Genomic DNA, 7487 nt, shown 5'->3' with positions numbered 1-7487 from the left:
AACCAAGGTCCTGTGTGCAGCATGCATTTAGTGCATGTAAAAGAATCCACAGCAACAAAAGGCATGTCCCTGGCAAAATTCTGTAGAAAAATCCACTTCGATAGGAAAACAAATAAAATTAAAGGCAGGAGAAAAAAAAAAAAAAGGCTGGCACTGTCAGTGTAACAACACGCCCTCCCTAGGGAGAGCAGCCCGGATTTCACACAGAGAAATCTCTTTTGACAAAAAGAGTAATACAAATACAAATATATATATACATTTGTTTGATTTTAGAAATATACAGAGAGACCAAAATTAAGAATGTTTACAAAGCTGGGTCATTTTTTTTAAAGACTTTTAAGGACTCTTTTTTTTCCAAATTCTTTTTTTTTTTTCTTTCTTTTTTTTTTTTTTTTTTTTTTAACTTTTATAACCTGTATGAACTCCAAGGGAAGTAAAAAGAAATCAAACAAACTGTGTAATTGTCAAGTTTGTGCCGCTTTTCTAACTGTGATTGGTCACATGCCACACACCACCAACTCCCCAGATGGTGGAGACAGGTATACACTCTCTTTGTTTACACACTTGGGTAAAAAATCAAGAACAGAAAATGCAGTCATAAACAAAATGGGGAGAACAACAATGTCCTAGCATGTGTCTTTCTGTCAAATGATCCCAAAACCAAACAGGAAAAAAAAAACTGAAGAAAAATATTGATTTTTGTTTGTTGGTTGGTTTGTTTTTCAGACACATAGTCACACAGTCATCTAAAAAGATAGCATTGCCTCAACATATCTCGTTCTTTGCATGCTGGCTTTTGTCTCTTCAAGGAAGGGTCAGTATCAGACATACTTTTTAGTGGGCCTTTAAAATTTGCTTCTCAAGAAGTCCAAATGATTAAGTGAAGTCTGATGATGTACAATTGTGTGAAATGCATCTGTGCAAATCATCAATGAAAAAGAGTATCACATCATGATTTACATTGTGTTCAATGTACTTTCTGAAATCAGCCAGATTTTGTTTCTTCTTCTTCTTTATAATGACATACACTTTGTTGCATGTGATGAACAGCAGAAAAGCGTCATCCGGAATTTTTGTTTCTTTTCCGATGGAATAATTGTATTTGATTTCTTTCAATACTTAAAGCATGTTCAAGTCTCGAGTGCATATTTCATGGTTGTATTTTGAGCGGTATACAAGACCACATGTGGATTTCTCATGAGAGATAATAAAGTTGACCCGACAATGAGTAACAGATGCTTTTGTGAAATAGCAGTACAAGGAGGAATTTTGTTTAATGTCCGTCACATGTATTGGTGATTGCAGACAAGTAGTTTAAGTATTACTTTTCATTTTCAGAAATTATATTGTTATCATTAAAAAATAAATAAATAAAAATAATAATAATAATAATAATAATAATAAATTTAAAGGGGAAGGGGGTGCATCTTTTTAAAAAGTACTTTCTCTTAAATTGCATCATCACATTTCAACTTTGCAGTTTGAGCATTATGTTATGTTGACTGTTATTGCCACACACACACACACACACACACACACACACACATATATATTTATTTATTTATTTATTTATTTAAACGTCATTCTCATTCCTCTCTTTCAGTCTCACTCAACTTGTATCACAGATGAACATTTCCCCCTTTGTTTCCCAGCGAGTGAAAACAAAAGGGTTAACATCCTGAGCATTTCTTTGTCAGCACCAGTTCCACTTCAGCAATACAAAATGGAAGACATACACAAACAAGTAATATACTGCATGTACTAGAAATCATGATAGCAATATAATGACCATGATGACGACGACAACTACGTTTATAATAGTAAAAATATAACGTTTTCATGATAACAATATAATGATCATGATGATGATGATGATAACTACGTCTATGACAATAATAAAAATGTAATGTTTCAAGATTATTTTCATCAATAAATCATTGTTACAACTGCACTGAATCCACTGTCCCTCACAAAAGAAATAAACCAATAAAAAATATTTTAAAAATTTAAAGAGAAAAAAAAAAAAGAATTTACATCATCCAATGTTTGTATTATTTTACACAATTTTTCAAACAGATTTTTTTCTTTTCCTTTTCAATCCCAAAGCTGAACAACACAACAACAACAACAACAACAAAAATCCCTGAAAAATCCAGGCTGAGGATTGGAGTGGAGCGGTGTGGGACCCGATTCCCCCCAAAATCTTCACCCTCAGGACATTATATATATATATATATATATATATATATATATATATATATAATGCACTCCGTTACTTCATCTTGTCTTCTGGGATACAATTTCTAATTTGCTGGAAAAAAAAAACAAAAAAAAAACCCACAACTATTCAATGTGGATTTCAATATTTGACCCTTTTTCTTCTTCTTTTTTCCTTTATCATTTTTTTTTCTGAAACGGTTAAATTTCCACTCAAATCATCTAAACTGCTGAAAATTTAAACATCTGCATTCAGTTGTCTCTTTAGTTGTTTGTTTGTTTGGGGTTTTTTTGTGTTTTTTTGTTTGTTTGTTTGTTTGTTCGTTTGGGTTGTTTTTGTTTTTTTTCTCTCTCTCTCTCTCTTTGGTTCTTTTCTTTTAAATTTCTGGTATTTTTGTTGTTTTTCTACTTTGTCTCTGCGACAAAGATGTTGAAGTCTGTTTCTTTTCCCTTCCCACCTTCATTTTGGTCTCTTCTCGACTGAAACCAGATGAAGACTCAGACATAGGGCAGACATACAAGCAGGACACTCGTTATTAGAAATGACATGATGGGTGTGGAATGATGGCCTAGAGGTAACGCGTCCGCCTAGGAAGTGAGAGAATTTGAGCGCGCTGGTTCGAATCACGGCTCAGCCGCCGATATTTTCTCCCCCTCCACTAGACCTTGAGTGGTGGTCTGGACGCTAGTCATTCGGAGGAGACAATAAACCGAGGTCCCGTGTGCAGCATGCACTTAGCGTACGTAAAAGAACCCACGGCAACAAAACGGTTGTTCCTGGCAAAATTCTGTAGAAAAATCCACTTCAATAGGAAAAACAAATAAAACTGCACGCAGGAAAAAATACAAAAAAATGGGTGGCGCTGTAGTGTAGCGACGCACTCTCCCTGAGCAGCCCGAATTTCACACAGAGAAATCTGTTGTGATAAAATGAAAATGAAAATGAAAAATGATATGAAGTGTATTGTAAGAGCACCAGACTTTCAATCTCAGGGTCCTGTGTTTGAATCCCATTAGACTTGATGTGATGGGTGGGTTCAGGCTCAGCACCAAAATCAAAACCTACAGATCTGTTGTGCTGACCACCTTGTTGTACTGCTGTGAAACATGGACGACATGTCGCCGTCACATTCAACAACTTGAGCAGTTTCACCAGAGATGCCTACGAAAGATCCTCGGCATAAAGTGGCAAGACAGGGTCTCCAACCTCCAGGTCCTAGAGAGGAGCGGCCTGCTCAGCATCGAAAGCCTGCTGATCCAGTGTTAGCTACGCTGGACAGGACACGTCCACATAACATACAGCAGGATCCCAAAGATGCTACTGTATGGCCATCTGAAGGAAGGCCACCGCGAACTTGGAAGACCCTGCAAGCACTTCAAGGACACCTTGAAGACAAACCTCAAAGCCTGTGACATAGACATCGCTTCCTGGGAAACGGATGACCTTGACCGCTCTCGCTGGAGGATGCTGTGCTCTAGTGGCACAAAGACGTTTGAAAACAAGAGAACACTGGCCATTAAGGAGAAGCGTGAGCGAAGGAAACAGTGCTCAACTTCTGGAGACAGTTTCCCTTGGAACACCTGTGGGGAGTGCTGTGCATCCAGAATCGGCCTCTTCTCCCATATGAGGACGCACACCAACAGATAAGCCTGCTTACCTACTTCCCTGTGGACTGCCGACGCTGGAACTACGACGGACAAACCCGGGTGTGGCCGTGTATGGGGGAATCTAAATGAGCGGCATGGGAGTAATGCCACTGCAACGGTGCAGATGACGGGGCAGCAATAAAAAATTTTTTTAAAAAGCCTGCTTACCTACACATCCATCGGTCCGACGAAAGACTCCATCATGGGTGGGTGCATAGTGACAGCACCGGACTTTCAATCTGTGGGTCGTGTGTTTGAATCCCCTGTTATCAGACTTGACATGATTAGTCACTTGGATGAGACGATAAACCGAGGTCCCACATACAGCATGTACAGCGCACTTAAAAGAACCCACGGCAACAAAAGGGTTGTCCCTAGCAAAATTCTGTAGAAAGGCCCGCTTCGATAGGAAAACATAGAAAAAACTGCAGGCATGAAAAAATATTTAAAAAAAAGGGTGGTACTCTCAGTGTAATGACGCGCGCTCTCTGGGAACAGCAGCCCGAATTTCACACAGAGAAATCTGTTGTGACAAAAAAAAGAGTAATATAATGATGGATGCATTGTGACATCACCAGACTTTCAATCTGAGGGTCCTGTGTTTGAATAACTGCTGCGCTTAGTGGATTGCTTAAGAACTGAGATCTTTTCCCCCAACCTCTCAGGTCAACACAATTATGTCCAGACCTGCTGATACATGAGCCTGCTTCATGTGTTCATAAATACAGATCATCAAAATTCAAATATGTATATGTATGTTAAACAAACAGACAGTCCAAGTTTGCATCAGTTTGACAGTATATGACACCAAAATATACATTAAACTTTTTAACGACCCTACAATCCATCTCAGTGGTGAAAACATGGGAATATAACCTGCAAGCACCCCCCCCCCCCCCCCCCCCACCCCCCCCCCCCCCCCCCCCCCCCCCCCCCCCAAAAAAAAAAAAATACAGAGTATGACTGCCTTAATCAACAGCAAGGTAAAAGCAGCCATACATGCAAAACCTTCACTTGTAAACGCAAGTGAACATGGGAATTGTAGATGATGAACACAGAAAGACGTGTGATTCTTACTTCAACTCTTTTATTATCATCATTATCATTACTACCGACATTATCACAATTATTCACAGATAATGTAGTACTCCTTCTCATGCTGTTGTTCTTGTTGCTGCAGTTGTGCGCTCCTGAGATATGAGATCCATTTTAATGCGAGATCAGATCACAGATCTTGGCCATTTGAGGACAAAGCAACTGTAGTGAAACAATGTAAGCAAAGGCACATACACTGTATTACTCTTTGGTATGCACACACAAACACACACAAATACACACACACACACACACACACACACACACACACACACACACACATGCATTCACACACAGACACGCATTCACACACACACACACACGCGAACTTTCATACACAAACACAAACATCATCAACACCATCACTCATTGTGAATGGACGTAACAGAATAGAACAGAAAACACATGCATTAGAAATTCTGCACGTCTGACATGTATCCAAACAACCAACATTTTGCTGACAAGAAGTAATTGATGCAAGCTGAGCAGAACACATGTTTGTATCAATAGTGAAAATGGACCTGCATCTAACATAAACAAGCATTATACAAAAACACAATTCCTTCAGCTCTGAGCCCTGCTGATGTAACCAAGTACATCAGCAAATAATGTAATAAAAACAAATACAACAGTAGATAAAAAAACAAAACAATAATATATATATATAAGTAACCAACAACACTACTAGGTTATATAACAACTACAACAGCACATAAAAAAAAAAGAAAATACACCTACAGGTAATACTATAAAACCAACTGCACAAGCAGATAATATCATAAAACCAAAACCATTAGATAAAATTACAAAACTAACTACACCAATATATAATACTATATAAAACCAACACCATTAGATAATATTATAAAACCAACCACACCATTAGATAATATAAAACCAACCACACAAACAGATAATATAAAACCAACAACGCCATAAGATAATATTATAAAACCAACTGCACCATCAAACAATCCACACCAAGAATCTAAACCACTTACACAAAACCTAAACAAAAACAAATAATCAACCAGCAAACAACAACAACAACAACAACAAAAAAGCATTCATTATATGACCCACTTGTTATAAATTTAGCTATATTTGACATTTACAATTATGGTTTAGTAACTGAAATATGACAAAACTTGCAAACGCGAAAAACGTTAAGGCTTTCTTTTCATACTGACCAATTTGCTAGGACCTGTCTTAACATGTCATGTTCTAATGGTTCAACGGTTACACAGTGCAGCACATACCCCTAACTCCACAAACCACATGCAGACTAGGTGCAACAGTACAACATTTTTAAGGGACAAAAAGTTGACTGTAAGTGTAAAATAAATCAACCCAGATTTTTATCACCTGGGACTCAGCCCTATGCCTGAGCACATGGAGAGCACTGCTGCACTTATTTCTGCAGCAAGGTTACTCAGGCGATGAATCCTGATTACAGCACCGCTGCACTTATTTCTGCAGCAGGATTACTCAGGCGATGAATCCTGATTACAGCACTGCTGCACTTATTTCTGCAGCAGGATTACTCAGGCACTGAATCCTGATTACAGCACCACTGCACTTATTTCTGCAGCAGGATTACTCAGGCGATGAATCCTGATTACAGCACTGCTGCACTTATTTCTGCAGCAGGATTACTCAGGCGATGAATCCTGATTACAGCACTGACTGCACTTATTTCTGCAGCAGGATTACTCAGGCACTGAATCCTGATTACAACACTTGCTGCACTTATTTCTGCAGCAGGATTACTCAGGCACTGAATCCTGATTACAACACTTGCTGCACTTCTTTCTGCAGCAGGATTACTCAGGCACTGAATCCTGATTACAGCACTTGCTGCACTTATTTCTGCAGCAGGATTACTCAGGCACTGAATCCTGATTACAGCACTTACTGCACTTATTTCTGCAGCAGGATTACTCAGGCGATGAGTCCTGATTATTTCTGCAGCAGGATTACTCAGGCACTGAATCCTGATTACAGCACCACTGCACTTATTTCTGCAGCAGGATTACTCAGGCACTGAATCCTGATTACAGCACTGCTGCACTTATTTCTGCAGCAGGATTACTCAGGCGATGAATCCTGATTACAGCAATCGAACTGGTTGTCAAATCTTTCAACAAAAAGCTGGTTAACAACCAGGGAACAGGCACAACTCTTGATAAACCTCTGGGCGACTTGCGGACAAAGTTTTGAGCACAGCTCAAGAATTTCCAAGGCTTTGCTTTTAAAGCAGTTGTTCATGAAAGCAGCTGGCAAAGGGGAGTTTGACTGACTACTTGACAAGTGTTAACCCTTTCACCGCCAAGCTCGCATTTATGCACAGGCGTGGTAGAGGACCCATGTCACTGAAACTGTGAAAGGTGACCAGATCATGGGTCTGTTATCCATGAACCTACTGCTCTTTATGTTCGGTGGTAGGATAGGCCGTATTTTCAATACATCGCAGGGGGAATCCCCAGCTATTCTTAGCCACTGTCTTTTCTGTGTTTATACCACAAGGG

Source organism: Babylonia areolata, chromosome 17 (assembly GCF_041734735.1).
Source record: "Babylonia areolata isolate BAREFJ2019XMU chromosome 17, ASM4173473v1, whole genome shotgun sequence".
Taxonomy (NCBI): domain Eukaryota; kingdom Metazoa; phylum Mollusca; class Gastropoda; order Neogastropoda; family Buccinidae; genus Babylonia; species Babylonia areolata.
This window is presented reverse-complemented; position numbering follows the sequence as displayed.